General features: G+C 37.6%; 1 long non-coding RNA gene across 1 annotated transcript in view; it reads right to left on the bottom strand.

Moving 5' to 3' along the window:
- Positions 1-996: 996 nt before the first annotated feature.
- Positions 997-24,337, bottom strand: part of LOC140509057 (uncharacterized) — a 38,014-nt gene continuing 14,673 nt past the window's right edge. Inside the window, exons 2-4 of the long non-coding RNA XR_011968554.1 lie at positions 12,767-12,902; positions 4,527-4,935; positions 997-1,271 (exon numbers count right to left, since the gene is read on the bottom strand). This is a non-coding gene — a long non-coding RNA (uncharacterized lncRNA). The remainder of the gene's footprint in view (positions 1,272-4,526; positions 4,936-12,766; positions 12,903-24,337) is intronic.

Consider the following 24,337-nt stretch of genomic DNA (forward strand, 5'->3'; position numbering starts at 1 on the left):
ATATGCTGTAGGTAGTACTTCCTAGGTGGAGCACACTCTGTTGACTGTGAAATATCCCATGCAGCTGGACATCTTTCCCCTCTGATCAGTACTCTAAATTCTAGGGGTCACTCCTCCCACCAGCTTCTCCATCTCTCAGATTATTCAGTGTCTCCTCTCAGGTTGGAAAAGTACACTTCCCAGTAGCCTTCTCTGCTCATATTGATCTATAATTGGAACAAGTATTTGTAAAGTAGAAGGTAATGGTGGCCAAGAGGATTCTGAGGGAAGCCTGTTTCTGTGGTGTCTTTCCCTGGGTAGATTCCCCACTCAGTTGACTGGGGCAGGAGATAAAGAAGGCTGAAGCTAATAGAGACCAGTAGAGATGTTCACCTCTGTTAACAATGAAATAGCTGAAAAAAAAGTGGAAATAAGGAAAAGGAAAGAGGATATTATGGAATTAGAGGAAAGAGAGAAAAGGAGTGTCAACAAAGGAGGATGAATAGAAAATGTGATTCATTAAGAGGGAGAGACAATGAATAAAAGTAAAAGATGAAAACATGGGGATAAAAGGCACTTCCTTAAAATACCACATTGCTCTGAGCCCTGGGTCATTTTTGTTGTTAAATTTTGATGGGTTTGGGCTCTTCTCTCTCTCTCTCTTTCTCTTTCTGCATTAGTGGCACTATTCAGATAGGAAAGAGAAAATAGGAAAATGCTAATTGTCTGTTGAGGAGAGAGGGAGGAGAAGATACCACATGCAGAAAGGGGAAAAATCACCAGACGCCAGCACAATGATGTACTCACCTTTTTGTCTGGGTATCTCGACAGCTGGGATGGCGCTGACACAGCTCTCCATGTAGAACAGGCAGCAGCAGGAGAGAGAGCCTCCAAGGTGAAAAAAGAAGTAAGGAATGGGACAGGGGGAGAGATCAGAGCAAGGGAGATAAGGGCAAAGAGAGAGTCAGGGATCAGAGATCAGAAAAAAAAAAAGACTGCCCAATTTCACATCACTATTTGAATTTTTGATTGTCTGCCAGGTGGGATAACACGTGAAAAGTGGGGGAGGCAAGAGGTGATTCCCTCCTATTCAAAAGAGATGGATCTTCTCTTTGATTCCCTGGTGGTTGTCACTGACCCATCTTCCCTACTGACTTTATTATTAGCATTTTCATCACCTTCTGGCTCTCCTGCCAGGAACGTTCTCAGCACCAGCTGGAGGGGCTTCATCTAGCCCCCAGGATGCCCTGCACTACACAATTCCCATGGTGTTCAAGGTCTTCTAGTTCATTCTGTCAGTTAACAAATAAATGTTATTGTTAATCATCAGTATTATTAGGATACTTTCTGTTACTTTATTTGTAAAATTCGATTTCATACTTAGAAGCTCATTAGGCTCTATTTATTAGTTATACATACCTCTTTTATTATAAGAAATCTCCTGGTGATGTGTCTCTAAATATACAATATTGTTGCCACAAAATATAAGAATTCCATTTTGATAAGAACACTATCACTTATTTTGGCAAGCCCAGTTGGGGAGAAGCTCAAGATAAGCCATCTCTCTTTCCCCAAATATAGATCATCATTCTTGTTCTTTAACTAATAGTCTTACAGAGGTGCTGGGAGTCAGTTAGAGGCTGTGACATACTTAGACACAGCTAGTATTTTTTAGAAGGTGGATTTGATCCCAGGTCTTCCTGATTCAAAGGTCAGCCTTCTAACCACTATATCACTGTTATTTTTAACAATGTTACTCACTTTTTTGTTTATCAATATCACAGTCTAAAACCAGACATAGCCCAATCACCATAAAGCATTGCCCACCCCTATATGAAACCTATCAAGAAGCATCCTTTTCTTAATTGATGCCATTAAATAATGAATCCCTACTTATTCCTTCTGCTTTGTACATGTTGAACCACCTCAGATGTTGGGATTACTGACTTTGTTTCAGCATCCTCAAATCTTTACTTTTGTGTCTCTTATATTTATTGATCTTCAACTCATCTTGTCTCATCCTCTACTCTATCCTGGCTTTGACTACTTTGCTAGAGACTGCAGCTTGCTTTGAGTAAAATCTCAAAAATTCTGGCCCCAGGCTAAGGTACCTGCTTTCGGATGTCTACATTGTTCTGTATCTGCTGATTGCTCCACTAACCTGTTCACATTAATGGATGTTGATTCTCCTGATAACCTGACATATTCTGTACTGCATGGACCATACCAAGGGATAACAAGCATCTCTATCTATGATAAAAGGACCCATTTCTGAAACAGATGTCTTTGTGTTTTTTTCCCCTATAAGGAACATATGTAGCCAACATATTGTGTTTCCTTTACACTGCATATTGTCAGCAACTTATATGGCCCAAGTGTGAAGCCCGTGGGTTTGCCTTTATCATGGAAAGACCACTTAAGTCTGACTGTGGCATGTGTCTCTGTGACAAATGGACTTGCTTTATATGAATAAATCAAGGGTCAGGCACAAGGCACATGGGATGTCCATGTTCCTTGGGCTGTACTTTGGCTCCTGTTCATATGGACATTTCATATTTGAGCTTCCTATGGATTTCTCCATTGCTAGTGTGAAGCACAGCTTAAACAAAGATTCACAAAGCTGTGGGGCAAAGCTAAAACTGAGAACACAAATGTATTGCAAAGAAATACTGCTGGGAGCAGCTGTTACTATAATACCAAGTGCCACTTATTTTAATTGAGGGGCAATAGAATAATAATACTTTGCAATAATAGACTACCTTTGCAGGAGGCCCTTGGAGTGCTTCCCAGGAATGATGTCATGGGACCCCCTGCCCTGGACCCAAGATGTCATTTGTAACTAGCCCCATTTTTCGCCAACCATGTGGTACTGAGACACAAACCAAGTCAATGCATTGCCCAAAGATTCTCTGACAGTACTTGCACATTTGTCCTGTGGGCAGCAGTAAACCAGGGCTCACCAGGTAGATTAAAAAAAAAAAAAACAACAGTAAGAATTAAGACAATGATTAATTAAAGAGGTCATATAATACAGGAAGTCAGGAATCCAGAGCGCCAAAATAAAAAGCAAGAACATGCAATTTCAAGAGTTCAGGAATTCAGATTAGAAATTCACAGACTGGCATTCTGGGATCATAGAATTTAAACTAAGATGGATCATTGCAAATAATTTGTTCTGAATCCCTTTTTAAATAGCTAGGGGGACTGAAGGTCTAGAAATCATTTGAATTCTGCTAGGTCACACAAATAATACATAGTAAAGGTGGGAATTGAACCTATGTCCTTTGACTCAGAACACAGTTCTCTTTCCACTCCATCATACTTGGCAGGTGAAAGGTCTAAAATCTATACAGACAAATAAATGCTGTCAAGGTACTGGATTTGACCAATGATGCAAATCTGAGGCAAAGTGAGTCTTAGTTATAGGCTCTTCCTTTTTTCTATAAAGACACGGGTGGGTTAGAATCTACAAATGGGATTAGGGAAGTAGAGTCATGTGATTCCCAAGGGGACTAGAGAACAGCTTCTGAAAAGAAGGGGAAATTTGTTTGCATGTAATGTTCACACATATATGCATGTATATATGAATTATGTAAGACTATTTATACACATATACACATATGCACACATATGTTATACACATATACATGTATATATATGCATATGTACATATATAGTTATAGTTATAGATAGTTATAGCAGTCTTTTAGAAAATTAGAAATGGCTAAGGGAGATCATGTCCAGATGCCCAGGGTTGCTTTCCTTTTTTTTTTTGAGAGGAAATGAGATACAGTGAAAATAGCACAAGTTTTGGAGTGAGGGGGACCTGTATTCAGTTCTAGGTCATTCATTATTTCAATAATCATGTACTTAATCAATCTTTTTCCTAGTTTGTAATATGAGGTGCTAGAGTAGATGATCTTTAAGATTACTTCTAGTTTTAAATCTGTAATCCTATAATTTCCCTTCAATTTTTCAATATTTATTAATTTATTATTCCAAATATTTATTAATTACCTACTATGTAAAAAGCACTATTCTAGATTCTAGTGGTTAATTTAAAAAAAATGTGAATACCACAGCTCCTGCTTTCAAGAAACCTATGAGAGGCTATGTCTATATATCAATTGATATGATCTAAGGTAGGAGGTGCAAGAGTCAGGGAAGATTAAGACAAAATATTCTAGGAAAAGGGAACTTTTAACAGATAGGATGAGGAAAGGTTTCATTGAGTAGGTGACCTGGAGATGGGCCTCCAGGAGCATCTCAACAAGCTAAGAAGATTGGGTCACGGGCATAATGTGTTCTATATCTGGGAATTCAAGGAGGTAGAAGAACACAAGACATGATAAGTGATCAGCTAGTAGTTCAATTTGCTTAGAAAATTGTGTGTGTATGTATGTGTGTACACATGAGCGTGTACTAGAATGGTAGACATGGTGTCCAATTTTGGAGGCTTTTGAATTACACAATTTAATAATGTGTAGAGAAAGAGATACAATATAAGAGGACTTCTGAGGTCATGAAATCCAGTTTATAACTCATACCTTCCCTGATTTCCAACACTGCAACCTGTCCCTTGATTCCATTTCCCAACAGCCCTCTTCACCCATGTTTTCTTTCTTTATTTCTCTGTCCTGTGTTTGTGGACTTTGTTTTCTTTCCATTGAGGTGAATTCCATTAATAAGCTTCACCCATTGCTCTTAATAAAAAGATTATTTCACAGATCTGTTGAGATAAGGATTGCCAAGTCATTCAGGGCAGCAACTTGGAAGGATGTCAGGTTCTTAGATGATTTCCAAAATAGTTGGAAATAATACTTCAGAAAAGCTCCTCATATTTAAATGACACAATTAAAGTAGATTTGGTTAGCAGAGGAGATGTAGATTTCACTTTCTGATTCAAAAGACAATCAATCATTTGAGTTCAAGAAACTTGACTGAAGATGTCAACTCCTGTTAGAATAAGAGTAGATAATATTATGACATCTATGTCTGTGAATAAAGCTATTTCTATGACTATATATCTATCTATATTCATATGAACAATATGTATATACATGCACACACATTTATACATATGTAACACATGCACATATCTATATCTATCTATCTGATTTCATTGCATGCATGCATGCATGATTTTATTGATCTAGGGACAGTACCTTAGACTAGAGTTGTGACCTTCAAAGTTAAGTAACTTGCCCAAGATCAAAGCTAGTATGGATCAGAGTTGAGACTTTAACCCAAGTTTTCTGTCTCTGTGAGGCTATCTTTGTTTTTTGAGAGAGAACCAGAGAGCAAGAGTAAGAGAGAGAGAGACAGAGAGAGAGAGACAGAGAGAGAGAGAGAGAGAGAGAGAGAGAGAGAGAGAGAGAGAGAGAGAGAGAGAGAGAGAGAGAGGAAAACAGTCGACCAGTCTGGATCCCATTTAATATCAGCAGTTCTTAATCTGGGGTTCATAAACTTAAAAAAATGAAGACCATTTCTTTCAATATAAGTATTTTCCTTTGTAGTCCTATATGTTTATGTATTTAAAACATTTTGCAGAAAAGGGATCCAAAACTTTCAATAGGCTGCCAAAGAGGTCCTTGCCTTGACTCAAAAAGAGGAGAGAGACAGAGAGACAGAGAGTGAAAGAGAAACAGAGAGAGAGAGAGCGCGCAATTGAAATACCTTTATCTAGAGCATCTGAAGTCAAAACATGCCAGGTATTTGACCCTGCACAGCACTGCATTTTTGAACTTTCTCAGAACTCAAGATCTGAAGGAAGGCAAGAGATTGTTAGTTTGGCTTTGATATCATTCCCTTCAAGATGCTCATGAAGGGAAAATGAGGGTGGTGAGAGTGAAAGGTTAAGGCAGATTGGGGAGAGAAGAGTTATGAATGAGTTGAAATGCCTAGAAAAGTGTTTGTATTTGATCCTAAAAAAAAGAGGAACAAACAGAGGTTATTGAGAAGAGGAGGAATTTGATTAGGGCATTAAGAAGGTCTTAGGCCAGCTACGGGGAAGTTGGATTGGGCAGGGGGAATATTAGAGGAGATTATGAATTATGAATCTATTATAATTATTCATGTGAGTAGTGATGAAGAGTTGAATTAAGCTGACGTATGTAAGTGACCAGAAGGGAAGAGATACAAGACATGTTGTAGAGATAGAATTAATTGGACTTGATAACTAATGAGATAGAGGAGGTGAGAGAGAGGGAAGAGTTAAAGGGGACTTCTTCCCCTCTTTTCTGGTCACAAAATTGTATGATGATATGATCATGCAACTTAGGCTACTCCACACATTTTTTGTGGAGGTTTGGAGACACCCAAGCTGTGTACATTTGACTTTCAAGTCTACACAAAAGACAGAATTGTAGACAGGAATTAATTTCACTGTTGTGCGAAGGACTACCCTTAAGCAAAATACTGAGGTTTGTCTTTGACATCCTGCCCCTTGACTTCCATGTATTTAGGATCCACCTTTTCTGTTTTGATATATTCCCCCTTAGTTGTCCAAATGTGAGAAACAAAGGAAGGAATTCTGTTTCCACAGGATTAATATTATTCTCAGCATTGCAGGAGTGATAACAGGATGCAAGTCAGAGGTGACTGGTTCTAATCAGAACTGTGACCAAGCAGAACCAGGCTTCTCATCAAGTAAAAGATCAGAAGCTTATACACATATTTAACAAGCTGTTTGAGATGGAACATATCAAGAAGAACATGGAAGAGGTGGTCCAGAAAGTTGCATCTAGCCAATGGGGAACAAAGGGGGAAATTTGAATTGGGAACAGGAAATAAAAAGCTTTCATTTGTCTGAGCAAGTGCATTCCTTTAGGGAATTACCCATTCACCAGGAATGTAAAATAAATGTAAAATAAAATAAGAGCTTTCCTGGCTTCACTATGAGTATTGTTCTCTCTAGAGTAAGCATGCTTCTCACACAAGAATCCTCCTCTGGACTCTCCCCATCAACTCTTAATGGGATAGAAGTTATCCCACCTTCCATCAAAATATATCTATCTAATATCCTATTTTCCCAGGACTCAACTCTATTCTAAATGACCAATGTGTTATATATACTAAGTAGCATGTTTCCATGGTGGGGGGGGGGGGGAGTGAGGTGTTTTATGCTAATACCTCCAAGACTTGACCCTCAGGTGATTGTAGCAAAGTAGAAAAGGAGATGTTATGGGATTGTTGGCTGTACTATTCACCTCTACATAGGGTAGGATATGGGCAAGAAATGGCTTTGATTTCTCCCAGAGCAAAGTTAACATCAACAGAAAGATTCTGAGTTTTTTCTCTCTTTCCCATGGGGGCTGAGCACAGCTGTCACCTGCAGAGTAAATGAGAGCTGCTATCAGCCAGAGGAGCGGTGACCTCCGATCTTACATGGAATAAAAAGAGACTGGGAACAAGCAGAGAGGCGTAGTTTAGGGAAATACATGTAAATTGGATTCCCCATGGAAGGCAGGGATGGTCAGTGTTATTCTGGGTATTTATCTTCCTAACAGTCATTTTTATCCTTGTCATGATATCTGTATTTGTTAGTCACACTGTATTTGTCTTACTCTGGCTGCTTCAGTTTGGGGGACATGGTTTATTCCCCATAATTCTCAGAAGTGTTGTTTCTGTGATTTATTGCCTTTTGGCTTTTATCTTATTCTCCCAGTTTTACCTTATTTTCCCCTCCAACTATTGTCTTACATTTCAAAGTTTCACTTTCTATATGGCCCAAATTTGTCTTTTTTTTCATATTTATTTCAGTATTTGTCATGTTCTCCCTGCATATGTTTTATTCTCAGAATTTATCTTTCTTATTTCAAGAATGCGTCTCAGAATATGGTCTTTTTCTTTTCCCTACTTGGTCTTTATTTGTTTAATATTTTACATCTTTTCTGTGTTCTGCTGTTAGCCTGGAATCTGGGCTTTTGAAGAGAGGGTGCTCTCTTGGGGGAGAAGAGGCTGCTAGAACAGCAGGTTGAAGTGTTTCTGGGCAACTTGGATTTGGGACAAGCTGCTTATAACTCGTCATGCCTCAACTTTTTGATCAGGAGAAATGGGGGAGATGAAAGCCCTGGAGACTCATCATGATCTGTGCTTTGCCTCAGAATAGCTGTGAAATTCAAAAAAATGCAAGGAATGAATATTTAGCATGAAGAGGGTAAAAAGAAGAAGTTTTTCGCTAAGGATACAGCTAGTTTTCTCATTTTTCTTATCAGCATTGCAGGGAAGGTAGGTCTATGTGAGTCATTTATACTCCCTTTCTCCTTCCTAGATATGAACTACTACAGGTTTTTCACTGTGGATAGATTTCTTAAATTTTCATTTTGATAGTTTCAGTGGAGAAGCAGATCTATGTAGGAAAATGCAGACTTTGGTTGAAACATGTGCATTTGATTTTTTAATCATTGCTGATGTTCTTTATATCTCAAGGTTTCTTTTAAAAGCATTCATCTCCTGAGTTTTAGCCTGCTTCCCTTTCCACTAGTCACCTTTTCTTTTCTATCTAGATCCTTCAACTCCAACTTATTCTGTGCTAATATGACTGACAAAAGATAAATCAGATGGCTTTGATTAGCCAATGTTTCTACCTCCATTTCTTTCCAATGTTACTTCATACCTATATCTTCTTAGAAGTTCCTTTTCCTGTCTTTTCTCTGTGACGAAAGGCACTGAAATGGTCAAGAAGGGGAGAGTTGGTGAAATGGATCTCATCAAAGAGCAAAGTTATCTTCTTAAAGATTTTCAATTAAGGCCAATTGGATGTAGGGACCTGAGGTTGGCAACTGTTTGGTTTTGCACTAGAGATATTGCTGATACTCAGGAGTCCTCAAACCAGAGTCTTGATGTACCATAATTTTCAAAAGGGTCTCCCAGGCATTGTTGGACCATTAAATCCTATGTAAAGCATAAGCTTACCAGGGACAGCTATTGGAGAGTTTTCATCATCATTCCAGATATGGAGATGATGTTCATGTCTTTGCCACATCTGGCTCTTTTCCTTGTCATTTGAGAGAGGTCTCTGACTGCAAATACTTTAAGGCTGATTCTTCTAGGCAGAGTCATTAATGTTATTTGCTGAATATGATACCCTGACGTGAGATATAGACAATTTAAAAAATATCTCGTCCTAACTTTTCTCACTCCTATACTCCCTCTCTTTTTCTCTTCTTTTGGTTTTTCTTTCTTTCTCTCCCTAGTTTTCCTTTCTACTTCTCCTTTTTCCAAGACAGGGGAGAGAAAAGGTAAAAAAAAGTATCATGAGCAAAGAAGTCTCATCACACTTAGTATGCTCCAAGCTACTCAGCCAAAGGCTTGCTTCTCCAAATTAATTGTCTAAAGATATTGTCTTGCTCTCTTGCTCTAGGGATCAACGTTATATCTCCCTCCCTACATCATCTATCACATTCATTGACTCCCTATCCCTTTTCAAATCCAATTCACAATTTTCCCTTAGGATCACACAACTCTCCACATATAGATTCTCACTACCATATTTCTCCAAGATTAAATGCTTCTGTACTCTAAAATCACCTACTTGCTTCATTCTTTTGCTCCTTTGGTTTCCTCTCTGAAGTATTATTCACTTAGTATCCTTCTATTCGGCTCTTTGTATAGATTCAGAAGGCATTATGGTAAAGTATCACTCATAACAGACCAAGGATGTGATTCAACATGCATTGGGAAAATGGAAGCAGGCAGTCATTAAAATAGCATAAAACAAACTAGTGTTGGCTACGATTGGATTCCACATCTCCAAAGCAATGTGTCTCTAGCATTTGATTGGATCACTTTCTTCCAGTAATTAATGAAATCCTGGCAATTGCCTATATACCTGAAGCTGGCTTGGCACTGCATGGATTCTAGAATGCACTTTCCTCAGGAGCCTCCTCCCCCTCAAAACTTAGATGTACTAAGTCTACTTTTCTGTAGGAAATTTTTGGTCTCAGGGTGGACAACTTTGTTCCCTTAATGCAAGAAGCATGGGATAAGAGCTGAGATGTCTGCTTCTCTTTGTGTCTTTTTCCCTCTCAGTGCTTACTTTCCCCCATCGATGATCTCTTGATCAACTTCAAGTAGCCATTATACTCTGTCTACTCTCCCTTTATATGAGTTTACTCCAAGAATAATAATAGCATTTACATAGCACTTTAAGGTTTACAAAGTGCTTTACATGTTATCTCATTTGGTTCTACAAATTCCATGAGGTAAAGAGGTTAAGGGAATTTCCCTGGGTTACACACAGATGGAATTTCAACTCAACTTGGGTCTTCTTGATTCCAGGTCCTGTGTTCTATACACGACCTAGCTGCCTTGGAGGAAAGAGAAGATGTAATGCCATTTATTTATAATTTAGCATAAATTTGAGCTGGTATTTTACTTGGTGTGTATGGGGGAGGGGTTGCAGAATTTTAAACTTGTGAAATGAGAGACTATAATTTCTGCTAAAGTAACTTTTAACAACAAGAAGGGGATTTTTAGGGGATTATGAGAGTCCATGATGTGAAATCAGCATGGTTACTACTCTAGTATACGTAAGTTAGATTTCACAGATTTAGGCTGAGACAGAGGTCTGTGGTAGTGATGCATCACTCCTGATAACGTTCTGGTGGGGTTTGCTAGGTGACAGTGTTTTACAGTGACAATCTGCATGATCCAAGTACAAATACGGTTTAATGTGGGAGGGGAACAAGTTTAACTGGATTAATTTTTTTTCTTTTTACTTCTTCTTTGACAGATTCTGACAATTGAGAATCTACCTCCTGTAGTATTTATTCTCCTTTCTCATACCTTCCATTAGCTATTTTCTACACTTTTTATGGGTTTGGGGGTACTGGCTTTTTTATTTTTAACTGCCAATTTTCAGTGCTATGGATTGTAGATTCTCTTTTAACCAAGATTTAATCACATCAGAGTTTAGATTCAGTGGGGTTTTCCAAGGTTTCATAACTGGGATATGTAGGGATGTATAAGTGGGCTGGCTTCATGTGACTATGAGTGAATCAGAGATAGAATTCTCACGGGCTGTATGTCACTTTCCATTCATTTCTTGGCTCAGGTATATACTTAGGATGGAATGTGGTACAATGCTAAGAAATCTGGATTTGGAGCTAGAGCACTTGGGTTCAAATCATGGATCTGCTGCTTACTACAGGTGACGCTGAATGATTCATTTAATTTCTCTGTTTATTGGCTTTTTCATTTGTAGAAAAGAAAAGACTAAGCCAGACAAGGTCACTTCTAAATACTAATCTATGATGCAGTGGTGTAATCAGATGTGATTCAGTTTGATATATGCGCCAGGTACAATATTAACCATAATGATAAGAAATGACAAAAATAAAAATAGCCCCTGTTCTCAAGGAGCTTGTATTCTTCTAGGTTTAGGACAACATGCACACAGATATGAAAATAGAAGATATTTATTTATTTACAGAATAAATGTCAAATAATTAGAAAGTGACACTAAAATCTCAAAGAATCACAAAAGACACCTCATAGAAAGTATTACTTGAGTTGTCCTTGGAGGGACCTAGAGATTCTAAAATGTGGAAGGAGAATATTAATGTAATTACTCAGAAATAGGAAGTAGAATGTCTTGGAACAGAAAGTTGGACAATGTGGCTAACAATTACAGTGCATGACAGGGAGTAGTGTATAGCTAGTCTGGAAATATAGTTTGGAGCCAGACTGAAAGTCTTTGAGTGCCAAATAGTGGAGTTTGTATTTTATCTTAGAAGCAATAGGTAACCCTGAAGTTACCTACCTACCTGAAGGGGAATGATATGATCAGGTCTGTACATTAACAATATTGCTTTGATAACTGTGTGGCATGTGGTTTGGAAAGGAAGAATCTGGGTTAAGGGAGTCTAGTAAGGAAGCTATTGGCAATGATGGGAAGCAGAACTAAGCTGGTGGAGTGACAGGAAGCAATACAACAAGCTCCCTGTACAGAACTCTAAAAGTAAAACTAGAAAATGTACCTGATGAAATACTAATGGGGAAATCCAGAAAACAGTCACAGTGAGTCATCTGTCCAGCCTATCTTGATATAGGCAGCCAGACAGAGAGGTCTGAGAATACTGGGACTGAGATATGGCCAGGATTGTTGCCTCTCCAAATACAGCACTACAGTTCCCAGGGAGAGGCTGTGCACCAGAGCAAGCAGATATCTCAGACCATACCAACATTCCAACAGACCAATACCAGGGCATTGCGATGGTGATAGATAAGAATCGTCAGATTTGTCAGCTACTACTCAGTTTCTGGTCACAGACCCAGGGGTGTTCTCAAGTAGAGAGGCCCTGGGTGACATATACTGACAAAGGAGGAAGTACAAAAGCCAGTGGCAGCAGCAGCAGCAGGATGGCTCAGATTCCTGGTACAGAGCAGGGTCTCAATCCCAGCATCTAGTTTCAGGGCCACAACCTCAGACCAAGGTGGAGCTTACAATTTTACCATTTTGAACTAATAGAGATTTCCATCTAGCTGATAAAGTATAGAATCCAGCAACACTTTACTTCATAGACCCGAGACTAGGTTAGGAACTTGAGTAGCACAGACCAGGGAGACAGTAATCAGACCTTGCCCTGGATTAGACCACTTTGGGGGCACTGAAGGCTTGCAGGTCCTCTTCCTGACCTTGAAATCCAGGGATAACACAACATTCAATATGCCAAGAAAGTAACAATAGGACCAGCAAAGGCATTCCCTTCAGAAGCATAGCATGGTCTAGCTATCAAGTCTGAAATGAGGACGTAGGAAAACATATAAACAAACAAAAACTTACCATAAAGTGCTGTGATATTGGCATGGATGCTCAAGACACTAGGGCAGAAAGAAGAGAATGATTTCAAAACATCTACGAAGGAAATTTTGTCTACTCAGAGAAAAACACAGCTTGTGGACAAATTCAACTGCAATTCCTAGAAGAGAAGAAGAAAGAGTTTCTTTAAAAGGAGATATGTTTATTTAAATGTAATGAGAACTTTTGAGGGAAAAGAAGTGGAAAAGAAGTGAGATTTATGGAAGAAAGACTCAGAAAGGAAATTAACAGCTTGGCACAAGACTGTTGCCCAAGCAACAACTTCCTGAACGCTTGAATGGTCCAAATAGAAGTCAATGATTTACTGAGACAAGAAATATTAAAATAAAGTCAAAAGACTGAAAAAAATAAAAGAAAATATAAGATATCTCAGCAAAAACAGATGACCTGGGAAACAAATTGAGGAGAAAAAAAAGAAACATTGGGCTGTCCAGATACCAAAAAAAAAAAAAAAAAAATAGCTTGCACATCCTCCTTCAAGAAATCTTAAAACAAAACAGCACAGATCTCTAGGAAATAGAAGGCAAGGTGGAAATATAATGAATCCTCCAGTCGCCTCCTGTAAAATCTCCAATATGAAAACTACCAAGAACAAAAACATCATCAAAATTCAAGCTTCTAAGCCAAATTGAAAATAGTATAAGCAACCAAGAAGAAACCATTCAAGTACCAAAGAGTCAGGTTAACACATGATATAGCAGCCACCACTATAAAGCAGTAGGGAACTTGGAACATGATATTCCAGAAAGCAAAAGATATTGGCTTACAACCAAAAATAACTTATAAAGTAATACAGAATGTAATGCTACATGGGGAAAAATGAATTTTTAATGAAAGAGAAGACTTCAAAGCATTCCTGATGAAATGGCAAGAGCTGTAGATAAACTTTGGAGTTCAAACCCAAGAGTGAAGAGAAACATGAAAAGGTAAACATGAATGAATAATGATAAAAGATTAAACAAGGATAAACTGCTTATATCATAGATGATACATGGAGAGATGATACATTTCTCTCCTCTGAACTCTGAAATCTTTAGTGTTCATAAAAGGAATCCACTTTGAAAAGGCCTGGGAGTGGTTCTATTATGTCTTTCTCCTTTTTGCTTATTTATTTTCAACATTCATTTAAAAAAATAAATTCCAAATTCTCTCCTTCCTTCTCACCCCTTCCCTACATATGTTGCTCTCTAGAATGGTTGGATCATTTCACAGCTTAACTAACAGTGCATTACTGTCCCAATTTTCCCACATTCCCTCTAGCACTTGTCATTTTCCTTTTCTGTCATGTCATCTCATAGGTATGAGGTGGCACTTCAGAGTTGTTATAATTTTCATTTCTCTAATCAAAGTGATTTAGAACACTTTTTTTTATGTGATTACTGATAGCTTTGATCTTTTTCTTTTAAAAACTGCTTGTTTATATCCTTTGATGATTTGTCAGTTGGGGAATGGCTCTCATTTTTTTTTTTTTAATTTGGCCTAGTTCCTCATATATCTGAAAAATGAGGTCTTTATCAGAGAAAATTGCTCTAAAATTTCCTTCCAGTTTCCTGCTTTCTTTCTAATTTTGACTGCATTAATTTTGTTTGTGCAAAGCTTTTTTTAATTTTATGAATCATAGTTTTTCCGTTTTACTTCCTGTGATCCTCTCTATTTCTTGCTTGGTCATAAACTATAAACCATAGATCTGTCTAGCAAAATTTTCCATGCTCCCCTAATTTGCTTTTGATATCACCTTTTGTGTCTAAATCATGCACCAATTTTGACCTTATTTTGGCATACAGTGTGAGATATTGGTCTTGGCCTAATTTCTACCAAGCTACTCTTCAGTCTTTTCGGAAATTTCTTTTGGTCAAGTGGTCAGTTCTTTTCCCCAAAGATTGGATCTTCAGGTTTATCAAACACTAGGTTACCATGATCATGTACTCTTCATTGTGTACGTAATCTAGTCTATAGATTCACCATTCTATCTCTTAGCTAGTACTAGATTGTTTGAATGATTACCACTTTGTAATCTAATTTGAAATCTGGTACTGCTAGACCACCATCTTTCACATATTTTTCATTGATTTCCTTAATATTTTTGAAATTTTTTTCTTCCAGATGAATTTCATTGTTATTTTTTCTAGCTCTATAAAATAATTCTTTGGTAGTTTGATTGGAATGGCACAGGATAATTAAATTAATTTAGGTAGAATTGTCACATTTATTATATTTTATTACATTGGCTTTGCCTACCCACAAGCAAGTGATGTTTCTCCAATTTTTAGATCTATATTTGTGTGAAAGTTTCATAATTGTGTTCATCTAATCCCTGGGTTTGTACTGGCAGCTAGACTCTCAAGTATTTTATAATGTCTGTAGTTATTTTAAATGGAATTTCTTTCTCTATCTCTTCCTCCTGGGTTTTGTTGGTAATATATAGAAATGGTGATGATTTATGTGGGCTTATTTTATATCCTGCAACATTCTTGAATGTGTTGATGGTTTCACTTGGTTTTTTTTTTGGGGGGGGTAATTCTCCAGGGTTCTCTATATACCATCATATCATCAGCAAAGACTAATAGGTTTATTTCCTTAAAGACTTTTTATTCCTTCAATTATTTTTTCTTTTCTTATTGCTAAAACTAGCATTTCTAATATAATATTGAGTAACAGTAGTAATAATGGATAGATTTGCTTCACCCCTGATCTTATTTTAAGCTTATAGCTTATCCCTGTTACACATAGTGCTTGCTCTTGGTTTTAGATAAATATAACAAAGCATTTTAAGAAATGATCCATTTATTACTCTACTTGCTAGTCTTTTTAATAGGAATGGAAATTTCATTTTGTCAAATTATTTTTCTCCATACATTGACATAATCATGTAATTTGAATCGTTTTTGATCTTGATATGGTCACTTATAATTTTCCTTGTGTTGATCAGCTCCGCATTCCTGGTATAAATCCTTACTGATGTAATCTGCTTGCTAGTATTTTATCTAAAATTCCTGCATCAATACTCATTAAGGAAACTTTCTTCTGCTTATCCTTCTCTCTATTTTTATCCTCTTTTCTCTATTTTGCTTCTGATCTCTGCCTCCCTTGCTCTGGCCTCCCTTTCATCCCCTTCCCTCTTTCTCCTACTTCTCTGTAGGGTAAGATAAATTTCTTTACCCAGTTGGGTGTGTACAAATATTGGCCCCTCTTTGAACCTATTCAGATGACAGCAAGTTTCAAACAAACCCCCCTGCCATCTTCTTTTCCTCTGTAAAATCTCTTCTTTGCATTTCTCTTTTACATGAGATAATTTCCTTCCTCTTCCTCTCCCTTCTCCCAGTGTATCCCTCTCTCTCATCCATTCATTTTAAAAAGATTATCCAAATGTAATCAACTCACTTCTGTGCCCTATGATTTTGTAGAGTCCTTCTAACTTTTAATGATAAAATTGTAGAGGAGTTACATGTGTTACCTTCCCATGTAGGAAAGTAAACAGTTTAACTTTATTCAGTCCCTTATGATTTTTCTTTCATGTTTACCTTTTTATGCTTTTCTTGAAATCAAATTTTCTATTCATCTTTGGTGTTTTCATCAGGAATACTTTAAAGTCTTTATTTTTATTAAATGTCACATTCCCCACTCTCCTTCCCCCCCTTCCCCCAAAAGATTATACTAAGTTTTGCTGGGTAGATGATTCTTTCTTGTAATCCTAGGTCTTTTGTTCTCCAAAATATAATAGTCCAAGCCCTCTGATCTTTTAATGTAGAAGCTGCTAAATCTTGTATTAACATGACTTGTAGTTCCACGATATTTGAATTGTTTCTTTCTTGTTGCTTGCAATATTTTCTCTTTGACATAGGAGTTCTGGAATTTGGTATAATAATCTTGGGAGTTTTTATTTTTGGATCTCTTTCAGGAGATGATCTGTGTATCCTTTCCATTTCTATTTTACCCTCTAGTTCTAGTACATTATGTCAATTTCCCATGACATTTTATTGAAATATGATGTCGAAGCTGTTTTTTAATCATGGCTTTCAGGAAGTCCAATACTTCTTTAATGATCTCTCCTCAACCTTTTTTCCAGGTCATTTGTTTTTCCAATTAGATATTTCATATTTTTTTCTATTTTTTTCATTCTTTTGACTTTTTACGACAGAATATTTTTTAAAGGGCAGTGATGAGAACCTCATTTAAAATGGTTTTGTTGAAAGCACAGAGAAGTAGACAAAATCAAGAAATATTGTATAGAATTGAGAAGACTTGGAAACTTGTTAGTTATGGTGGGAATAATAGGAATATGAAGAGTCAAGGGTGACCATAATTTATGAACCTGGGTGTCTGAAAAAATGCTGAAGCGCTTGACACAATAAAGAGAAGTTAGGAAGATATATGGATTTGAAATGCATGTGGGAGTGGGATGGGAGGGAGGTGGTACATGGAGATAATAAGTTTTATTCTGGACAGACTGAGTTTGAAATGTCTATGGAATATATATAGGTGGGGATATTGAATATGTACAGATAATGAGAGAGATAAAGTATGCATATGGAAATTTGGAGGACATATAGATAGAAATTTAGTTGAACTCTTGGGAGCTGATGGGTTCACCAAAATAAATGTAAAGAGAGTCTAGAAGCCCTCTAGACAGAACTCTGGGGTATACCACACATAGGATAGGACTTCACTGACCATCTAGCAAAGGAGACTGAGAATGACGTCACTAGATTCTCAGAGCTTCAGAATTCAGGGTTTGAAGGGGTTTTAAAAGTCATTCAATCTAATCTATATCTTGGAATCTACTCTGAAACATACGTAACAAAAGAATATTCAGTTTTTTTCTTGAAGACCTCTGCTGAGTAAGTGGGTGGAGGAAGGGCTTGCAGTTTGAGGAATCCTTTTGGACTTCTTCACAGTGGTGCTGGAGCTAGAATCAGAAAACAACTTGATTGCAGCTCTGCCTATAACTGTCCCTAGATGACCGTGGGAAGTCATTAACCTCTCTTTGCTTTCTATAAAATGAAGATGCTACCTCATAGAGTTGATGCAAGGATCAAATAAGATAGCATGTAAAAAGTATACTGCAAACCTTAAAATTCCATATAAATGCTGATTATTATTATTTCATGGCACTGAGTTCAACTTAATTCAACAAACATTTGTTAAATATTGGCTATATAAAAACATCTATGCTAGTCACTGGGATTAAAAAGTACATATAGAGGCAAGTAAGTGGCATAGAACTTTGGACCCAGAGTTAGGAATTCCTGTATTCAAATACTGTCTTAGACATTTACTAGCTCTGTGACCTGGGGCAAATCATTTGAACTTGATTTGCACCAGTTTTCTCATCCTCAAAGTGAGGATGACAACAGTACTTACCTTCTATGGTTGTAGAAAAGATAAAATGAAATAATATTTGTAAGACACTTTGCAAATCTTAAAGCCCCATAAAAATGGTGGGGATTCTTATTATAGTAATCAGTTTGTGTTTCAGTCAAGTTAGACTGCCTTTTCTTCTCCCTCAATGTGGTTCTTCCCCTTTCATCTTCTCTTTTTGTTTGGTTGTTTTCAGTTGTGTCTGACTCTTCATGATCCTGTTTGAGGTTTTGTTGGCAAAGATGTTGGAGTGGTTTGCCATTTCTTTCTTCTGCTTATTTTGCAGATGAGGAAACTGAGGCAAACAGGGTTAAGTGACTTGCCCAGGATTACACAGCTAGTAAGTGCCTGTACTTGAACCATAAGTAGGAATTCTTAGAAATGAGGCCAGTTCAATTGTGCAGGGAGCAGTATTTCCCCATTCCCCAGACGTTGTGGCTGATAGTCTTGTACAGTCAGGCAGCGTAAAGTAAGAAAACGCAGAAGAGGGCAGTGTCATAGCAATGGAGTCTAAGGAGCAGTTTCACCCAGCAGGAGGGTTAAAAAAACACAAAATTAGGAATGGTTATCCTTGTGAAGAGGGAGTGCTTTCCTTCCATTGTCAGAAGTCTGAGGCAAAGCCATCTTCAGACTGTGATAGTTCAGAGCTCTGCTATGTACATCTGTTCACTCTATTTTGGGGACCTGGAATAGACTCCCTGTGTTTGATTTCTGCCAATTGGTCCAACCCAGCCCAAGGTCTACTTTCTCTGTAAAGTGTTTGCAGATTGCAATAGAAATAATTTCTCCACATTAAAGTCTCTGAGACTTCTCCTATATATTTTGCAACATATTGATGTTGTTTTATGAATGTATCTCATTCCACCCAAAAAGGATTATGATTTTTATCAAGGCAGGGCTCATATTATTTTTTTCCCTTGAGCTCCAAGGCCTAATGTATAGCAGTACCTTATGTGTAGCGAGTGTTTTAAGAAATCACTCTTGAATGAAGTTGAAATATTGATGGCCAGCTCAGTGACAATAGGAAGCATATCTTCTTCAGTCTTTTTCATGTCTCCCCCAAGAACTTATCAAGTACTCCACATGAATTGGCAACTCATGTGGGCATTGTCAATTTTGGAACATTTTTAAAATAAATATAGTTTTATCATCATCAAACATTCACTGAATACCCACTAAATGCAGGACATGAAGGGCTAATAGCTGGGATACAAGAAGACATAGATAGGTTCTCATATTCCAGGAACTTAATCACAAAGTTAGGCAGACAAGAACACAAATAGTAGAATAGAGGCTCCTTGATGGCAAGACTTCTTTCAGTTATTATATTTCTATCTCCAGTACTGGAATAGGGTTTTATACATAGTTTAAATTTATTCAATGTTGAATTAAATTGAAGGAATGTAAAAAGACAGCCAATAATAGAAGACAAAAATGACTGTTGACTATAACTAGTGAGACAATTCAGAGAAGAACCTGGGATAGTAGGATGAAGGCTTCTGGGAGATGAAACTAGAACTAGCCTTTGAAGAGATGACAGGTCTTGGATGGACAGAGAGGAATAAGGAGGAAGTCAGGAGTTAGACTGATTGAAATCTCAGAGGCAGGAACATGCATGAGGCAGATGGGGAAATAATTAGATCAATTTTGTCTGGAGGGTTCTGTAGATACATGGTGGGTTAGGTAGGACAAAATTGTGGACAACTTCAAATGCCAGGCTAAAAAAAAATGTTCTGGGAGATTGGGAGCCATTGTAGGTTTTTGAGTTTCAGCTTGGGGTTGGGATGTCAGATTGGAGAGGAGGGGCTGTTCAAAGCAATGTTTATTTTCAAGTACCATAATTTGGAACTAATTACTCAAGTGTTTATAAGATGAATATTTGAATGTCATTTGCATGCAAAAAGATGCAAATATCCTTAAAATTATTTGTTCCCTTAAGCAGGTTAAATATACTCTTTTCAATCTTGCAAATATTATGCATTTGGTTAATAAATTATTTTTAGATAGAATCAAAGTTATCTGCAATCTGGTCTAGGTTAGGGACATAACAGATTCTGCTTGATTAGGTAATATCCAGACTTAGGAATTTAACTATTATATAAGAAATTAGAATTCTAAAATGGTAGAAATTTTTGCCACACTAGGAATTAGTTGAGATGGATTTTTGATCTCTCTTTGTTACTAACTAGCTGGGGAATTTTGGATGAGTCACTTGTTGTCTTTGATCCTTAGACCCTACAACACTAGTGGTTGGATATGATTTCTATGGATCCTTTATGTCTAACATTCTATAAGAACTAACATTTGCTTTCTCTTGGTAAGTGGTGGTTTTCAAATCTTCTATTTCCCTGCAGCTGGGGGACTCCAGCAGCAAATGCCCTGCCTCTGTCTTTCTGATTCCCTGACAAACCCTGGAACATCCAATATAGAAGTTTGTCTTTCTATTCCAGCAGCTCTGAAGTGGCAGACATGTTCCACAGGCTCACAAGTATCTCATTGAAAATCTCTGGAGAAGCTCAGGACTTCATAATGGTCCTATTCTGCTTGCTGCCATCTCTGATATTTTCCAACTAGTTAGATACAAATTCTTGTTCCCCATTGACATTCCCCCCAAATCTCTTCAGCCCATTCAAGGCTTTCCTTTTATATTTAATTCTTAAACTTTTCACCCTCATTAAATTAAGCTCCATTTTTGGCAAAACTCTGCTCCTGGGGGAATTCTTTAAAAGTCCCACATGGTGATGAAATAAAATATTTCTTCAGCAAGTATCACAGAAGCAGGGCTTGTAAGCATTAAAAAATATAGAGAACAGAATTATGTATGTACTGTAACTGCTTTTGTTTCATGTCCTAAATGACCTCTCTCTCTCTCTCTCTCTCTCTCACACACACACACACACACACACACACATACACACACATGCGTGCGTGCGCGCACACACACACACACACTCAGCAGGGAGGCTGGTTTGAAATCAGTAGGCATCCTTAAATTTGCTCAACTTCTTAGAAATACCTCATTATAAATCTCTTCCTTGTCCAGCATTTGAGGGTGAGAGTGAGTGGGAGATCATACCTCCCAGACAAAAGCGTAAACCCTTTATTCAGCCATTAAGAGTCCTCTGATTCTCTCCTCTGTCTGGACCAGTTCTAGCTAGAGATGTTTCTAAGGACTGTCCTTTCAAGGTCTGACTGTTAGAACACTGCTCCCTTTTCTCATTCACCATCAAACTCTGTCTTATTTCTTAGACCTTTCTTCTCTTCTCTAGCAACCACGATTAGAACACTGTGTTAGCTGAATTTAATTCCTTTTACTCATTACATTTTCTCTAACACCTATACTTTTTGCTATGAGTGGACATTATTAGTCAGTTATTACATAACAATGCCTCATTTTATAATAGAGTGGTGATTGACTATTAAAAATGGGGTAGTATCTAGAGGTTTGGTGGTAAATATTTAACAACCAGCTCTTGGGGGGAGATAGAAGGGGAGTATGTCTGAATTACTTTTGAGTTTAATCTGTGTTGTCAACATTTCTCCATCTCTTTCTTATGTGTAGACAATCAACAAAACAATAAAGTAAACCCTGATTCATAGTATTTGTTGATTTCTGAGGTGTAAATGCTTACATGGAAAATTTAACAACAGGTTCTTGCAAGCCTTACAAGCTGCTTCCAACATACAGCTGGTAGTAATCCTGGAATACTTGGAATTGGATTAAATTGGAGGAATACTGAGTTTGAAGCTATTTGTCCATATGTTATGTCTTCTGCATTCAGCCATGTTGTCCCTTTTCTGTTGCATGTTAAAGGTCTTCACTTTTGTCCTCACCCTGAAATTCACCTGCCAAGTCTAACCCCAACTATCAGTAATAAGTATCCTAGGACTTGAAAGATAAGAGGGATGTTAGAGATTATTGAGTTGGAGGATCAAAGTTCTATAACTGGGAAGAACCTCTGAGGCTATCTAGTCTAAACCCCTTTTGCAGGAGAGGAAATTGATATTCAGAGAAGTTAAATGAATAGCAAGATAAGGAACCTAGACTGGAACTCATCTCTTTTGACTCTAAATTGAGTTTTCTATTACATTCCTTGATGGATCAATGCATTTGAATATAGCTAAAATTTTCCTCCTTCCTGGAAGTTAATAAGATAAGAGCAGAAGAAAATGAGAGATGGAGTAGGAAAGAAAGAGCAAAAAGGGAAAAGAATTGTGAAAGGAAGGGGGTAGGAGTGAGAATTAAGTTAAGAAATCTGCCAGTGCCACTTGGAGGGAGGGTGAAACTTATGCATGGAGGAGTACAGAAGACCCTTACCCTCCTCCCCTCCCAATCATTTATGTTCTACACTCCCTGAAAACAAGTATCTGTTAAAAAAAAATGGAAATATTCCTGACAGGGGCAACATGTCTGGTTACTAACAGCTAAGTGTGAATTAGTTTATGCAATTCAATTTATTCTGCAATAGAAAGAAAGGGGCATCTGGGAAGACCTGGGTACCTGACAGGGTCCCTAAAATGGAAAATACAGTTCTAGAAAGGTGAGTGAGGGTAGGAAAAAATATCCTGTCTCTCTGGTTACTTTTGATTCTCCTCTGAGCATTGATGTTATAGACATAGATTCAAGGGGAGTTGTTGAATGCCTAAAGAGTTAGCCAATTGTATTCCCTTTAAAGAGGGGGGATCTAATTAATGGGAGCCTTCCTAGAGATTGAGGTCTAGAATCAGTCCTTAGTGGCCCAAGTTCTGAGCCAAGAGGTTAAGCAAATCCAAAGGGCTGTGCTATTTGAGAGACAAAATTTGAAGACTTCAAGGTTGAGGAAGTCAGCCTAGAATCCTGAGTGCTCTACAAAAGGAATCTATATGCATTGGGCAATTTCTCTACCCATGAGGAGGTTCTTTTATGGTGGCTGGCTGATGACCATGTTCCATCCTTGCCCCACTATGCTGATGCTGCCATGTTTTGAACAGATTTGAGGTGTAATGAAACCTGTCAGCAAACCAGAGGTAGGTTGTGCAGAGGAAGGCAAGAACCTGCATTCCAGGCTGATCCACAGAATTAAGTAAAGACCATGATCAGGATACATAAACAGGTCTAGGAATGAATTAATGGAAGAAGTAAATTCAATTCAAAAAGCATATACTAAGCACCTACTATAAGCTAAATGTTATATGTAAAAATAAAAATTAAACACTCCCTACCCTCAAGTGTCTGAAGATAAATCTGAAACTTGGATATTAGTCTACAAGGGGAAAGGACAGGAATAAAATTCATGTATCATTAGATTAAGGTCTATATTCAGCCTAAGATGGAAGTCTGATAAAGAATATAGGTACTTTCTTAGTATTATATTGATAAATTATTGAAGGAAATGCTAAATTTCAATTAGAGAAAACTGAAAATAAATGTGATTTTTTTTATCCCATCAGAGGTTATGGACCCCCTAAATTGGACACAAGGATGCTTTGGGGTATATAGTCCCCAGGTTAAGAACCACTTCTTTATTATGTGCCAACTACTTTGCTAAATGCTGGGGATATAAATAAAAAAGAAATATAGTCTTTCAACATGCATATATTTTAATTAGGGGAGGCAACACTTATATGAAGGCTCAGTTACAATTCAGATGGAAAGACTCAGGCATCTAGGGTCCAGAAGGTCAGAGGGTAAATTGGTAGGCCAGAAAGCAAGGGTTAGTGGGAGCAATGACAGGACAGAGGGTGCCTGGATAAAGACTCTTGGGAAGGGTTGGGGTGGAGCTTTGGCTTACCTTAGAGAGAAGCAGCTATCAAGGGTGACTATCCAAATGGGAGGGTACTCAGTGCCTGTTTGGAACAGGGCAATAATGATTGGGGTGGAGGAGAAGGGTTTCTCAAGCAAAGCCTGCTCCTACTTTGCATTTATTATGTTCTGATGGTTTTTATCCAAACATAGGGATCTACCAAAGTTGAAGCATCAAGAAATTTACTCCGCAATAAGAAGAAATTACATTATAAATTGTATTTGTGGTCAGTATTGAAGAGATTAGGTAATAGACAATATCAATATGGTATGTTGGAAGTTTGAATTTTATGGGCAGAAAGTCCATCCTCTAGGAGGATTTGGTCCCAAGATAGTGTAGTAGCAAGCACCATGACAAACCCAGGATGGCCTGATAGCACAGGTTCTTAGATCTG

This window comes from Notamacropus eugenii, chromosome 5, assembly GCF_028372415.1.
Source record: "Notamacropus eugenii isolate mMacEug1 chromosome 5, mMacEug1.pri_v2, whole genome shotgun sequence".
Lineage (NCBI taxonomy): Eukaryota > Metazoa > Chordata > Mammalia > Diprotodontia > Macropodidae > Notamacropus > Notamacropus eugenii.